Source organism: Vulpes lagopus, chromosome 8 (genome assembly GCF_018345385.1).
Source record: "Vulpes lagopus strain Blue_001 chromosome 8, ASM1834538v1, whole genome shotgun sequence".
NCBI classification, from domain to species: Eukaryota; Metazoa; Chordata; class Mammalia; order Carnivora; family Canidae; genus Vulpes; species Vulpes lagopus.
In genome coordinates, this window is record NC_054831.1 from 37,441,524 (window position 1) to 37,458,419 (window position 16,896).

General features: G+C 41.2%; 1 protein-coding gene and 1 pseudogene across 1 annotated transcript in view; one reads left to right on the forward strand and one right to left on the reverse strand.

Moving 5' to 3' along the window:
• LOC121496476 (phospholipid-transporting ATPase IB-like) overlaps positions 1 to 16,896 on the forward strand; it is a 593,036-nt gene that overhangs the window by 300,631 nt on the left and 275,509 nt on the right. The gene's annotated exons all lie outside the window — the stretch shown is intronic.
• On the reverse strand, positions 6,728 to 7,187 carry LOC121496477 (annotated as a pseudogene).

Consider the following 16,896-nt stretch of genomic DNA (forward strand, 5'->3'; position numbering starts at 1 on the left):
GACTGTATTCAGAAATAGAGCCTTTAGGAGGTAATTAAGGTAAAATCCGGTCTTAGTGATGGGGTCCGGATCCTATAGGATCAGTGTCCTTATACTAAGAGACACAGGAGAGCTCCCTGCCATGTGAATACACAGTTAAGAAGGCAGCCATCTGAAAGCCAAGGAGAAACCAGAAACCAAATTGGTTTTGATCCTTGGACCCCCAGCCTCCAAAGCTGAAAAAATAAATTTCTGTTATATAAGCCTCCCAGTCTATGGTGCTTTGTTATGCCTGCCTGTGCTGACTAATACACAAGCTTGGGTTTGTTTCTACATTGCCTAAGCTAATTAATAAAATCCTCACTTCTTTTTAATCAGCTGGAATTACCTTAATGAATTCTGAGTTTGTGAATCTGGAAGAATTGGAAAGGGGGCAGTGAGTGACAGGTGGGAAGAATTGCATGAGCAGATGATAGCCTTAAGAATATTTCCTTGCAGAATAAGCCTGGGAACGCTTTGTATTTAAAATTGTGCCATTCCAATAAAGGTTAAGTCCTTTTACAGGATAAAAGCAAAAGTAAGGAATATCTTTATGGGGCTAAAATCTTTAATATTATATTTAGTTTACTACACCCATTTTCCCTTAAAACTATCCTAGGATTAGCCTGATTGATTTTGTTTTAAAATAAGTTTAGCAACTTAATCCCTAAAAAATATAGATGGTGACCATTGTACAAAATCCCCTTTTCCCAAAATTATGTCTGTTTCTCTTTCATTAAGTTCCCAACTTTGTTCATTCCATATCTCAGTTTTGATGTAAGTTTTAAAAAGCAGACATTGCTTCTTTTTCCAACTTGAAAGGCATTTTTTTTTTTTACAATGGCATGTAACAAATTTCATCATTCTCACTAAGTCTGTTGTTTCAGATAGGAGGAAGAGGCAAGTTTTATTGGCTTAGAAATGTTTGCTGGTTTTCATGCATCATACTGTTTAAGCAGGTCTTTCTGTATGGAAGGAGAGTGATTTAGAACACGTGTATTAGCCTGCTTCTGAAAATCCTTAAGTTAACCAGTGTTATAATGAGTGCTACAGCTTTTATTTGGATGTTCTATAAAAAATTTTTTAAAAGGTCCTCATTTCCCTGAACAGAGATTCTCAGTCCCAATTCTAGAAAAGCCCAACTTGAACCCAGTTGCTGTTAGCGATTTGTTAATTTTCCTGTTTAGACCTTAGTACATTCTCTGCTGCTCTTCCAGCAAATGGAAAAGTCTCCTAAGGATTATTTCAAATGTAGGTCACACTGCTTCTTGAAATGAAAATCAAAATGAGATCTGCATATATGCTAAATGAATTAAAGGTATGTGTTACAAAAATGTTTCCTCCCAGATACTTCTATGGGCTCCTGGTTTGTCCCGGGGAGATAATTATCCTGTGGGGACCAATATCAGCATAGCCTCTGTCTCTCTGGTACTCGTGGCCTCGAGAAGGAAGGGCCAACCATAAAAACTATGTGGATTGTATAATTCTGAATTTACTACTTAGTCTTTAGTATTTCAGCATATAGAAGCTTTTGATCTCTGGTAGATAGAATTCTTAACTACACCAGCTTCTCTAATGCTGTAGGCCCATGTCGGTTCTGTGGCTACCCTTAATGATCAGCTTTGATTGGTCCAAAGTTTGGCTAAAAAGAAAAAAGCTATATGCTTCTGCTAAACAAAACAAAAACTCTTCTAGAGGCTTCTCATCTCTCTGAGAATAAAATTAAAAGGCCTTAACAGGATATTGCTTCCCCCTCGCTTCCCATGCCCCAGCCACATTAGACTGTCTCTCTACCTCTGCAATCTAGACAGGCCACCAGCTCAGGACCAATATGGGATCATTCTCTTTGTCTGTAAAGCCCTTACCCCAGATGCCACATGGCAAACACTCCCTGATTGAGGTGTCTAGTCAAATACTAGCTTTTCAGTAAGAGTGTCCTTGAATTCCTGGTTGGATTAGTGCCCCTTCCTTTTTCCTTAGCTTTATTTTGCTAGATAGCATTTATCGCTACCTGACTTACTCTACTTTTAATTATCAATACTATCTCTCCCCCCAACAGAATGTAAGTTCCATTAAAGCAGGGATTTTTTTTTTGTCTTTTTCCCCCTGCTCCATCAACAGTGCCTAAAATGATGCCCAGCACATAAGTGAGTACTCAATAAATATTTGTAAATGATTGAATGGTGTGATAGCCTCCCTAAACCTTTATTTTCTGGGAGGCAGCTGACTCCCTTTTTGTGACAGTTGCTGAAGTTAATGCTGAGAACACTGATGATGCAACAATGAAAAGAAAATATTTATGGTATCACAGTCAACTCTTTTCTTCTTCCATTAATTTTCCAATTCAGGGCACCTGCTTAGCTGGTTCACCTACCTGCATATAGAAAATAGACATCAGTGTAAGAGAATATAAAAGCCCTTGAAGAAAACATAGCCTTTTTTTTTTTTTTAAAAGATTTATTTATTTATTTATTTGTTCTTGAGAGATAGAAGGAGAGACAGAGCCAGAGACACAGGCAGAGACAGAGCCAGAGACACAGGCAGAGGGAGAAGCAGGCTCCATGCACCGGGAGCCCGATGTGGGATTCGATCCCGGGTCTCCAGGATCGCGCCCTGGGCCAAAGGCAGGCGCCAAACCGCTGCACCACCCAGGGATCCCTAACATAGCCTTTTATATCTGAATTAGCATGTGGTTCTGAGTTCAGCATGCTCACGGGATCTCCACTTGGGCACTAGAAATAGGAAAAAAAAAGCATTGACTGGACATAAATAAATGCTTCTTTGAAGTTACATTATTATTTTTCCCTTCCTCATGTACACATCCCTTCCTAAGGGTGAAGTTAGCTTCAATGACAGCTGGTACCACTGAATGCTACCATAAAATTGGTTCATTAAGCTAAAGTTTATGAAGCAGCTGCTAGGTGCCTGCGCTGTGTTGAGGAGAGTGAGGCAAGATGACGCTGGAGAAGCAGGCTGGGGCACAGTCACATGGATCTGTCAATCACAGTGGGATTTGACAGTATACTTTTTTAAGTATACAGCCTTAAAAAATTTTAACCAAAGAATGATGTGATCAGATGCATATATTTTTTTTAGAGAGAGAGAGTGGGAAAGAGGCAGAGGGAGAGGGAGAGAGAGAATCTTAAGCAGGTTCCGAGCCCAGCGTGGAGCCTGACATGGGGCTTGATCTCACACTGAGATCATGACCTAAGCTGAAATCAGGAATTGGACGCTTAACCAACTAAGCCAACCAGGTGCCCCAATAGGTACTTTTTAATAACTGTTTTACTGAGAAATAATTCACATGTGGTACAATTCACACATTTGAAGTGTACAATTCAGTCCTTCTTGGAATATTCAGAGTTGTGCAGCTATCACCAGAATCCATTTTAGAATATTCTCATCACCCCCAAAATTTTCATCACCTGTTAGTCAATCTCAGTTCCCCTCCACCCTCAGCCTTAGGCAACTGCTGGTCCACTTTCTGTCTCTATATATTTACCTATTCTGGATGTTCCATATAAATGGAATTATATAATATGTGGTCTTTTGTGGCTGGTTTCTATCACTAAGCATAATGTTTTCAAGAGTCATCCATACTGTGGCATTTTACTCCTTAGGATGGATAGATCACATGTTGTTTATCCATTCATTAGCTGGTGGACATTTGGGTTATTGACACATTTTGACTGTTATGAATAATGCTTATATGGACATTGATGTTTGTATGAATGTATATTTCCAGTAGTTAGGAGTACATACCTAAGAGTGGAATTACTGGGTCATTTGGTAAATCTGTTTTCTAAAAATAAAGGAACTGCCAGATTGTTTTCTAAAGTAACTGTATCATTTTATATTCCCACTAACAATGTCTGAGGCTTTAATTTCACCACATTTTTGCCCAAACCTATCAATCATTTTTATTATAGCCATCCCAGCAATTGTGAAGTGGTATCTCATTGTGGTTTTTCTTTGCATTTCCGAAATGATTAGTGAAATGATTTTGAACATCGTTTTATGTGCTTACTGACCATTTTTATGTCTTCCTTGAGAAATATCTACTTAAATCCTTTGCTCATTTTTAAATTGGGTTGTCTTTTTATTATTGAGTTGTAAGTGTTCTTGATATAGTTTGGATACAAGTATTTTATGAGATACATGATTTGCAGATATTTTCTACCACTCTGTAGGTTGTCTGTTCACTTTCTTGATGGCATTGTTCACAAAATAAAAGTTTATAAATTTGATAAAACCCCATTTTTCCACTTTATCTTTTGTCCCTTACGCTTTTGATCATGTCTGAGAAGCTATGGCCTGATCCAAGATCATGAATATTTACACCTATGTTGTCTAATAAGAGTTACAGTTTAGCTATTACATTTAAGTCTTTGATCCATTTGAGTTAATTTTTGTATATGGTGTGAGGTAAGGTCCAGTTTCTTTCTTTCTCATGTAGCTATCCAGTTGTTCTAGTACCACATGTTGAACAGACTATTCCCTACTGAATGGTCTGGGCCAGATTTCTATTTTTAGAAGTGTACTCAAAATGGCAGCAATGTGGCTTAAAAGATGGTAAGAGTAGAGAAAGGGAGGTCAATTGGACAAATACTTGTTTAGCTTTTATCCTGTGTTAAACAGGTACTGGAACTGTGGCAATAAACAATATGGTCAGATGTAGCCCAACCTCGTGCTGGTACTGAGGACAAGGGTGCAAATCTAACAGGAAAAAGACAAAAGGAAATGAGATGATTCTAAATTGTGAAAGAAGAAACAGGGATGTTGTACACAGAAATGATGTGGCTATTGAATTGGTAAAATGTAAATTTTTCGAGTTTTTTTTCCTTTTAGTTTCAGATATGTCTCTATACTTTGGTTGAACATGCCAAGTCACATGAGTTGGGTGACTATGGAAAGAAAGATGTCTTTAGTGTCGTTGCACCCTGCGTGCTACTTTCCCCTCTGAGTTTTAAATGTGTGTATCCAACTGCTGGCAGCATTGCCAAACAGACAGATTGAAAGAATGACCACTCTTTCATTCATTCATGTATATTAGATTAAGGAGGTGAAAAGAAACAGATTTGAGGAAGGTCTAGATATAATATGGAGAGGACTTTGTAATCAATTATGAAAGATAAGAGTGAAGAACAGGGAATTGTCAGGAATGGGATCAGGGATTCAGTATTTTCATGGTGATGATAGCTACTTAATGCTGAGTGTGGGCTCTCTGTTGAGCTCTTTCCAGGCATTGTGCCATGTAGTGCTCAAAAAATTCCTCTGAAGGTAGGTACCACCACTACCACTGTAGACTTGCCCTTGATCACAAAACTGTGAAATTTAGTAAATAACAGTGCCTTTTACTACTGTCATAAATGCTTTTACTTTGTCAAGCGTTTTTCAAAAAGTATCTGAATATTGAAAGAAAAAGTATATAATAGTTCTAATTAAATATTTAACAAAGAAAATTCCAAGGGAAAACTGATCAAAGCACTTAAATTTCCCATAATCTCACTGACTCTATATAACAAGTGACTATCTATTGGTGGATATGCTTCCTTTTTGAGAGAGAAACCCTCTTCTGAACACATTTTGTGTAATCGATCCTAGTCTTTTTTTTTAAATATTTTATTTATTTATTCATGAGAGACACAGAGAGAGAGAGAGAGGCAGAGACACAGGCAGAAGGAGAAGCAGGCTCCATGCCAGAAGCCCGAAGTGGGACTCGATCCCCGGTCTCCAGGAATTTACATTTTACCCGAGCTGAAGGTGGCGCTAAACCGCTGAGCCACCGGGGCTGCCGATTCTAGTCTTATAGTGTGTGCTGGATGGACAGGTCCTTATGGTGTGGTGAGTGCCTCATGCACACAAGTTGAATTTAAGAAATGAGCTTAACCTTGCTTATCTTTGGCATTTTAATTTCTTTCTCTTACTACATGATGTATGCTTTTTATTACAGTGCTTAAAAGTCTAGGCCAATGAAAAAAAGACGATATTATCAGTAATACCTGGGGTTAGGTGGGAGAGGTGACAGGAGGACTCTGGGGTGTGGTGCATGCTGCCTGTTCATAAATTATGTCACATTCATCCTGGCACTTTACTCCCTCGATGTTGGAACTGGTTAGGTCATCAGATTTTAATTTGTCTAGTGGTGTACTTTTTTTAGAGCAGGGTAATGACTTAGGAAAGTTGGATTGAGATCACTCTTTTGTCATATTAATGAAGTACAGCAACTATTTTAAAACTGACATTTGTGTAATTCCTTAAGTTGGAGCCATTCTCTAATTATAAAATGTTTTAAGGAACATTTTAAATCTCTCAGACTAGGAGCAGAAAAAATACAAATGACTAGAAATATAAAAGTCTTTCATTTACTATTTTTTGACTTTTGTTTCCTTTTTATTGCCATATTTTTCTTAATCTTTTGGTTCTTATCTGTTTATCACTTTTGTGGTTATGGTTGCCAGCTGGTATACAAAACTGAGAGCCTATTTGTTGTTATCTTTATGACAATCTGTTGTGTCTGGAGGAATATAGATTTTTTTTTTTGCACAATGAGCTATGAAAATCAATATGTACTAAAAAAGAGAGAGACAGTGAGAGAGAGAGATGTTGCTAAAAGTCTAGCAGCCATCTAAGAAACATCTGCCAAGAACACCAATACATAGGCTCAGCCCCCTGAGACAGAATATGAATCAGGAAAAGAAAACTAGGGTTTTTTTTTTTTTTTACTGAACCAAGTGGCTTTATTGGGGAGAGCCAGGATTACAACGGACTTAAGAGTTGGCATTTGGGCCCTTCTTCTTGCCAAAGGTGGGCACAACGTTGACAAAGTGTCGGTTGACTGCATTTGTCGCTTGGCTCGCCCTGTCTTCTTTTTCTCCTGTTTGGCCACCTTGGGAGTCTGCCCTCTTACTTTCCCAGCACGGGCCAGGGAACCATGGACTTTACCTCCAAGCATGTGGCCAGCTACCTCCAGGGTGGTCAGAGCCTCCACTCCACACTGACTAGGGTAGCCTCATCCTCTAGAGGCGAGCCTGCCAGGAGCAGGACTTGATCTTCCAGGGTGATGCCCTCCAGCGAGGCTACATGAGCCTTGCCTTGACCTGGGCGACTGTCTCCTGGCCGATCACCTCGAGGGTGTGTAGCTCCTGGGCGCGGACAAAGAGCTGCATGTCGGCGACAACCGCGGACACCGCAGCAGCTACCACGAAGATGGAGTCGAGCAGTTTGTTTTTATTAAGCCAAAAATTAACAATGAAACATTAAAACATCAGCAAATGCTTTTAAGCTATTTTTAAAAGTTGTTTAAGAGTAAAGGCTTACAAATATGTACCATTTTATATAGTAACAAACGAAATTTGGGACTCTTCTGTTGTAACTGGCTTTTGGCGTTGGTCAGAATGAATGAATGGGCAGATGGACAAAGTTGGTGCAAAATGGCAGAGGGACTCAAAGAGAATGGGCCATCATTCATATAAAACATACCTGCATGCAGTGGATACCCAGTGACATGTTCTGTGTATTGCAGGGTTTCAAAAGACTTTTGCCTTGTTCTGCCTTTTTGAATTTGAACTTGTGTGTGAAGCTCATAGGTCAATTTCTGTGAATGCTTTTCCACATGGACTTCCTCAGCTAAGCACTTAGATTTCATGAATCCGATTCAGTGCCAGGGAAAAGCTTCATGATTTGGCTCTAGGCTTTAATTTTGAATGTCTTCCCATTTCATTTCTTGCAAAATAAAGCAGTTCCACAGCATCACACCCCTGTGCCTGTTGGGCAGCTGCTCGTTCTCCTTCAGAGATTGCCAAAAACATTTTAATTAGTCCATTCACGAAGGAGAGGGAAAATCAGATTAACTGTTTTTTTGGCACGATTGACCTTCTCAAACCCAGGGAATGAGTTTCTTTAGGGGGCCCCAGCCTGCCTGGATTTATGTGGACAGTCAGTGAGAGCAACTGGCCTATCAGCTCTGAGGGTGAAGTGAACATTGCCTCTTAAATGGGAAAAACTGATAGGATATGTAGGTACAGGGATGGACAGATGAATGATTCCCAGGAAAGCATTCCAAGAACATTTACTACCTCACTGATTTTAGCTGTTGTAATTTTAAGATGTTGCTGACGACAGTCTCATTTTACCTGCACACCCCCCATCACATGAGTCCTCAGTGTTTTGTGTTATTCCTTTTTCTTATTCCGTTAGCAGTTCTTGATTCTTGTTTTTTTTTTCTTTTAGATCTAACTTTTCCTATCTATTCATTCAGTCTTCAGTAAATGTGCTATAGCCTCCTCTAAGAAGTGTATGTACATTCTCTTACTAAATCCTCATCCTGACCCCATGGAGGCAAGTGTGGAACAGCATGTCCCAGGGCTGGAGGGCAGAAGTTCAGCTGTGTCTTCTGTACCAAATAATTCTGCCTTTTTAGGTGTACTGTTCATTGGATTTTTGTGTATTCACAGATATGAACAACTACCATCACAGCCAATTGGCAAACATTTCCATCCCCTCAAAAAGATATCCTGTATACCTAAAATCCCAGCCTTTAGCCTAAGCAGCCCAGAATCTACTCTCTGTCTCTAGATTTGTCTATTCCAGACGTTTCATGTAGATGAAATCATGAAACAATCTTTTGTGACTAGCTTCTCTCACCTAAAATGTTTTCCAGGTTTATCCATGTCACTGTCACTGTGTATGGTGAAGTCATATTCCATTGTATGGAGACAACCCTGTTTGTTTATCCATTCATTGGTTGATGGATATTTGAACTATTTCCACCTTTTTGCTATGACAAATAATGCTGCTGTAAACACCCATGTTCAAGCTCTTATGTGGGCATATGTTGTCACTTCTCTAGGATGTGGAATCACTGTATGCTTCCCTCTTTGAGCACCCATCAGAATGCTTTCCACAGTGGCCACACCGTTTGACACCCCTGCCAGCAGTGGGCAAGGGTCCCACTTACTCCACGTCCTCCCCCACACCTGTTATTATGTGACATGGTCACTGCAGCCATCCTGGCGAGTGTGAGTGGTATGGCCCCATGGGGGCTGTGGGCTCTGAACCCCCACAGTGCTCCGTCTGCCTCTATGTGCCTTCCCCTTCCTCTGCCATAGTCATGGGAGTCCGCATGGCTTCCCAGCACTGAATCAAGATCGCCCTCTCAGAGCCTTACTGACATACTGTGTGGTCCCAAGAGCTTCCCAGAGCAGGATGCTCAGGGGCATCCCTATTTCCTGCAGGGTGCTGTGTGTACTTCTTTGGGATTACAAACACATTGCTGTTGACCTCGGCCTTGCATTCCAGTCTTCTTTTAGGCAGAGTAGAGACTGGCTAACTAATGAGACTGGTATATTTATTATAACCTGCCTGTGCTGAGTATGTTCATACTTCTAGACCTTTGTTCCTGCAATTCTTCTGTTCCATGAGACCCTTTCTGCCTCTGCCAGATGGAATGGATTTCTTACATGTTCCTTCAGTGTTTATTATTACCAACACTCACTTGGCACCAATTTTTTGCTTGGCGTTTTTTATCTATTTGGGCTTTTGTGTGTACATACCAAAAATGCATATCACATAGAACAGCCACAATAAAGGCCACTATTTGTCACTCCCTGGTTAAGAAGCCAGGCCTTACCAATGCTGTTGAAGACTGCTTTGTACCTAGGATCACATCACCCCTTTTATCCCACAGAGGTGACTATTCTCATCAATTTTTTTGGTCTTTTGCTTGCTTTCTTTCGTAGTTTCTACCCATCTATGATTCATATTGTTTTCCTTACATGTATTTGAATATAGAGGAAATGGAATTGCACTGCAGTCTCATTTAGTTTGTTCAAGGTGGTTTAGTTTTAATCCATGTTAATTCATGTGGCCTTAGTGTGTTCATTCTCACTGCTACATGAAGTTCCATGGTGTGAATGTTACCACAACTTACTTTATTATTCTCTTGTCAGTAGGTATTTGGCTTGTTGCCAGATTTTTATTATTACACACAACATGGCTGAGAAAATAGTAAATGTCTACTTGTGCATATGTGCAAATATTTTTCTAGGGTATAATACTTGGGAGTAGAATTGCTTGGTAGTGGGGAATGTGCATTTTCAACTTTACTAATAATGCAAAATTATATTCTTAAGTGAACTGCCAACAATTTATAAAAGTTTTCCCTAATCCACATCTTGGCCAAGACCTGTATTTTTTAAGTATTTTAATCTTACCAACGTTGCAAGTGTGAAACAGCTTATCTCCTGGTTTCAATTTTATATTTTCTCACTTGTTCATAAGAGGACTTTATTACTAGCCATGCTTTTTTGCCTTAGTCTCATATCTGAATTAACTTGCCTATGATGACTTTTCTTTTAGTTAGCATCCTCCTAGTACATCTTTTTGTGTCTTTTTACTTTTGGCTTTTCTGTATTCTTTTTAAACATCATCTAGCTGGATTTTGTTAGTTTTTTGTTTCTAATTCCAGTTGGAGGTTTCTGTGAAGCTGGAGAATTTTGTCCATTACTACAGAGACTCTAGTGATTGATTGTTGTTTGGGATTCATGAATAATGGGAGAAATGGGTTTGCATGTGGCCATAGTACTAGGCAGCATTCCAGGATGATCCTAGGATTCTATGCCCCTCTGATGGATACTCCCTACATAATCCCCAGGACTGAGAATATAATGGTTTTACTTCCATGATTGGGTTATCCTTTACGGCACAGTCAACTTTAAGAAAGAGAGATTATCTAAGTGGGCCTGACCTATCACATGAGCATTTTAAATCTGGTTCGAAAGGTCAGAGATGGGGCAGTTGAAGAAATTTAAAATGTGATGAGGATTTGATGGGCAGTTGCTTCTTTGTAGCTGGAGGGGAACCACAGAGCAAGGAATATAGGTAACCATCAGAGCTGGGAGTGTCCCCACATGCAGCCAGTGGGGAGATGTGGACCTCATTCCCACAACTTCAAGGAACTGAGTTTGCCACAGACATATGAGCTTAGAAGAGATCCTGAGCTCCAGAGGAGAACCCAGACTGGCCTGTCCCTTGATTTTAGTCTTAGGAAATGCTGCACAGAGAATCCAGTTATCCTGGGCCTGGACTTCCGACCTCCAGGGTAGGAAGGATTTGTTATACAGCAGTAAAAAACTAATACAATCACGTTGCAGTTGAGAGAGCTTCGGGACACTGTTCAGGCGTTTTCAGAAGGTAATTGGGAAAAAAAAACACCTGTATTTGAGAGGAAGATCTAGTCTGGGATAGATTTACAACTGTTGCTATAGAAATGTGAGGACAAACAAGGTGAATCAGAAAGCGAATAGGTGAAGAGCATCTAAACAGAGCACTTGGACAGCACCCCCATTTCCTACCGTGGAATTGTGAAGAAGGGTCTGATGGGCAAAGAGGTAGAGCTCAGAGAAATGTAAGTTACAAAAACTGTCTAAGCTTTATCTCAATGGCAAATTGTCACTGCCTTATGAGCTGAGCACAGGTTATGTACTAACCACTTTCAGAAATACACAGTGGTCTCACTGTTTTTTCTCCATTTAGAAAATTCACATTTTCTGGTGACTTTGGTGAGAAAACTCACCAGCATATACAGACTGCTGCCTTGTCCACAGGTCATTTCCTGGGGGGTAGGGAAGAGAAACAAATGTCTATTGATCTCCCTTTTGGTAGGAATACCTTATGTTAGGAGTGGAAAAAATGAAGAAAAGCAGACCCGTATCTGTTGATGTCCTAGGATGGTAACTGGAGGGCAAGTGTGCAAAGGGTCAGGATGGTCAGGTAACCAACATAAGGAGAGTGGATGTAAGGTTCAGATGAATTTCATCCTATACCAAGCCCAGGAAATGATTGACCATCCTGGTTTCCAGGTGTCTTAAATAAACAGGTGTTCTCAGAATGAACAAGTGATTGAAGTACTAATTATTCAGCAACCTTTGTGCTAGCACCTGGATATTAGATGTCACCCAATATAGGTGTTTCCCTGCCCTCCCCCAACCCCCATCCATCCGGCTGGGCAGCAAGCATGCCAGTACCGTATAGAGGCCTTGCAGTGTGCTGGCTTTTCTGTTACATCACCTTTGAGGACCATTGCTCACCTGGAGAAACAATCCTCCTCTACCAATAGGAAAAAACACAGGAACAAAACTAGCCTGGAACTAAAAAACTTTCCCTTAAACCCACAATTTTTTTTTTAAATTTTTCTTAAATATTTTATGCTCTACTTGTCCTCCACGGTCATGTCTGGTACATCAGACCACAGGGATCCCCCCCACCTGTTGCCAAGGAGGATGGACTCAGATGTCTGCAGCAAACTCTGAGTATAGAGCTACATGCTGATCTTGCACACCAGGGTTAGAAGCAGTGACAGTTGACCAGGGTGGGATCTTGGGTCCTTTACAGGCCAGTGTTCAACCTGTGCTGACGCTGGCCCTCCAAGGTGGACCTTCCTAGACCTGAAGGACCAAAGACCAGCAGGAAGGATACCAGCAAACTTTCTGTCACATGGGTGTGAGGGTGGAGGGTGGAAAAAGTGAGCCAGGTCTTCTGAACCCCTCTTGTCACTTTGTGCTGTGGGTAGATAATTGAGATCTGCCTGAGGTAGCCAGGCTCCTGAGTGTGACTCCCAGACAAATCTGGGTAGACCAAGGCAGCCCCCGGTGGTGCAGTGGTTTAGCACCACCTGCAGCCCGGGATGTGATCCTGGAGACCCCAGATGGAGTCCCACGTTGGGCTCCCTGCATGGAGCCTGCTTCTCCCTCTGCCTGTCTCTGTCTCTGTCTCTCTCTCTCTCTGTGTCTCTCATGAATAAATAAAAATAAATAAAAATAAAAACTTTAAAAACAAAACAAAACAAATCTGGGTAGACCAGCCTGGTGACCCTCTGCTTGACCAGAACTATCAAACACCTTGGTGCATTAGCCAACCCTAGCTGTGTACACTCTGAGCCTGCCTCACTGAATGCTTTTCTGACTTTATTACTGGGACGTTGCACTTTTGCTCGGTTAACTTCTGGACACTGCTCCCAACCTTGCTTTTAACTTTCTTTCTCTATATTGTTGACTCTACCCCAGTTTTGCTCCTAATGTCCACAATACCCATAGGTCCTCATTCTTGTTTGGGTTCCTGCATTGTAAATGACATTTTTGTTTCTCATGCAAAAAGAATTGATTGTAATAAGCCCAAGGGGAAAAAGCCCGAGTCCACATGTGGTAAGACTAGTAAGAAATCAGCATGATTTTCTTTCTGACTTAAGTCCTATCTCCATAAGGAACACAGAAGATCAGTCTGAGGACCTTGTGGCTGAATGTCACCTGCTGTGGTGGTACTGGTACCAGTACATAATGAGCACTTATTATGCGCCAGGAGTTTATACTAGGAGTTTTATATGTGGGGTTTATTTCATTCACATGGCAACACCAATTTTCTGGTAAGAAAACTGAAGTGTAGGAAGAATAAGTAACTTGATAAGCAAATACTGTTGCTAAACATATGTTTCCCCTTGGGGTATAGAGAGAAATACACTTACTAGAAAGCTAAAGGTAAAATAGTGTAGACTTATTTATCTCAAAGTCATCAGTGGTGTTTTTCAGTTAAAGAAACCCTTTAATGAGAATTATTTTCCAAAGAGAATACTTTCTGATTTATATAAAATAAACTATAATGTCTTGTGTACGTGAGCCGAAGTACCCTTGTGCTTGAGAAGGCAGGTGAGAGCAGCAGAGCGTTTCTCTGTAACTAGATGTGAAACGTGGCGGGGCTGGGGGCAGGGGTGGGCAGGGCGATGCCTGGGAGGTGAGGGTCCTAGCTGCCAACTGCCACAAGCCCAGTAGCTGAAAACGACACGAATCTATTCTCTTACAGTCCTGGAGGCTCCAGGGGAGAATCTGTTTCCTTGCCTTTTGCAGGTTCCCATAGATGCTGAATTCTAAAGGATTTCTTTAAATAATAAATTCCTTGACTTGTGGCCCCTTCCTCCACCCTCGCAATAAATCACTCCACCCTCTGCTTCTGTCATCACGTCACCTCCTCCTCTTCTGAAGTAAAATCGCCCTCTGTGGACACTTGTGATGACATTTAGAGCCACTCAGATAACCCCAGAAAATCTCTTCATCTCGAAATCCCTAATTATATCCACAAAATTCCTTTTCACTGGATAAGGTAACATTTAGGTTCTGGGGGTTCAGACGTGGACATATTTAGGAGGTTGTTCTTCAGCTTGGGAGCACATGGCAATTGATCACTTGCAAGGAGTCCTTTTCATGGGAAGGCAAGAGCTTCAGGGGTCTGGAGGAAATCCCAGCCACTAGGCAGGAGTGCTGGGGGGCTCTACAGGGAAAAGCTTAGAGAAATGGCCCTGAGAAGAGGGTGCAATGGCTTCATGTGGCTATCTTGATTTTCTTTTTCTTTGTTGATTTTCAGTGTAGTAATCTGGTATCTTTATCATCCCCATCCTCCTCCTGCTGGAGCACAGTGTGCACATACCTCTGTGCAGAGCTGAGGTAAACAAAACCACAAAATCTGGGGCACATTTCCCCCCCAGATCTCAGAGTAAAGCTTTTTATATGTAGATCAGCCTAACTCTGTGGTGTGATAGAGAATGTAGAGGTCACTGGAATTTTCAGGATAAATCATTAACCTTGAAAAATATTCAAGCTCAACCCGTGAACAAACTTTGGTAATCTGCGAAACATTGTTTACTGGAACATTACAGAAAGAAGTTTGGAGCTTTTGGGGTTTTTTTGTTTTTTGTCTTTTGGTGGTGTTTAGTTTCACAGGAACATTAGTCACCACACAGTGCTGTGGACAACCAGGGAGGCGATCTTGTCATTGTCATTATTTGTATTCTCTCTTGTCAAAGCCACAGCATCCACCAGACCAGACGGTAAGAGCTGTATTTGCAATACTGAAATGCAAATAGCACAGGTCTTTGGACAACTTGAGAACTTGTGTCCTGGCTGATTGGAAATGCTCATGGCTAAAGTCAGCCATCATCCGGAATAAACTTCCCCAGAGGGAATTGTTCAGACTTACACGGGGACCACTAATAAAACACAAACTAGAAAGTGTCCTCCAGCAACAAAAACACGTGGGATGTTTTTCTATATAATATTTCACATTAAATGTAATTGTAGATTAACTTTTATAGAGAAAATATTTACCCAAGCCAGATATGCTTAAATCCTTTCATTTCCTCAAGTATGACAAAGCACTGGGAATATGCTCCCCTTTGTAATTTCCTACCGATTTGCCCCAGTTATGGATAGAACATTAACTCTGCAAAGTCTGCATATGGGAAACTACCCCAGACGGAAATCTTAAATTGGCCAGACCCTGACTCTGGAGTTGAGGCCTCTGTGCTGCGGTCCCAGCATTGAGGCCCACCCGTGGTACGCGGCCTGCTCACCGAGCACAGCTTCCCCTACCTTGCAGTTCTGTCCCCAGGGTGTGGTGAGGGCCAGGTCATCCACAAGGCTTTTTCCTGCTTTTAGCTCACATACGGCTCGGCTTCAAAGAACCACATGCTGGCTTTAGTTAAAGCCAAAACCTGTTTTTATAGTCTTTATGAAACGTCAAGACTTGGAATAATAGTCCTTAGTTCCTATTTTATTTAATCTGTTTATTAATAAACAAATTACTAATAATTTCTTATGGAGAATTTAATAATATCTAAATTCCTGCTGTGAATGGACTTTGAAACCATAGCGATAAAAAACAAAAAAAAAAAAAAAAAAAGATTTTGAAGTGAAACACTCCTGGCTTTCAATCTGGCCTCTACCATTTACCAGCTGTGGCCTTCATCCAGGAGTTGGCTAGAATCATGCCTTTTAAATGGTATGAAGTGGGGACATCTACCTCAAGGACACATCCATGCACATGGTCCTTAGTATAGATCCTTAGTATAGTACTTGGCTGATAACATTACCTGTTTAATAATGGAAGTAAAAGTAGCATCGAGTTCTTGCCCGCTATTTCATCTATGCTGGGCCTTGCATCTTGAGCAGAAGCCACCAATATGTAAAAGTCATATTACTTTTCAGGATAACTTAGGATATTTCTTTGATCCATGAGATGGATAGATAAAATGTCTCTGCCTGAGGGAGAAAATAGACATTTTATGTGGTCAAGACTGCATCACACTATTGCTAGCAGACATGTGAGATGCTCATCTGGAAATTGTGGGTGCAGCATCTGAGCCTCCAAAAAGGGGTCTCCTGTGTCACAGGCCCTAAGGCTTTGTGTGAACAGAGCCACTTCTGTCCTGTCTTCCCTCTTGTGCTGTCTCCACAACAGGTAGACGTCCTCACCGCATCCACTGCAACAAGTGTGGGGAAACTGTATAATTAGCACATAAATGTGGGCAGAGAATGGTGTGCCTGAAACTGTTGTCCAGTTAGTTGCAATTGCATTCTCCCTGGGAGGTGATAGCTGTTAATACTGCCTCGGAGAACTCTTTCAGAATGCAAATGTCACTTCATCTCAGATCCTGTCACATGGGTGCCCTTCCTGTTGTGTCCATATACCCTCAGTGCTGACCCTACACAAGATTTTAGTGGGTTTATTCAGTTACCCTTACACAAGACTATGCCCTTGAATTGCCTCTGCTGGTTCCACTGTGCTCTTCCTCATTTTCTCCTCTGTTTTAGGACTCTAAGCATATTCACTTATTACCTCATAAGGCAGGATCAAGGTGACCTTGCTTTGATTCCCGCTCTCTCACTTTCCCTGTGCCTCTTGGTGCTTCTGTCCTACAGAGTACTGGGAAGGGAAGGGGTGAGATGCCACCCGCAGTGTGGCCAGACCAGATGCTGTGCAGGTGCTTTCAGGTATTCTCATTTGACCCTAATTATCACCCCCTTGAGCTGGAGTAAGTACTTTGTCTGCTGT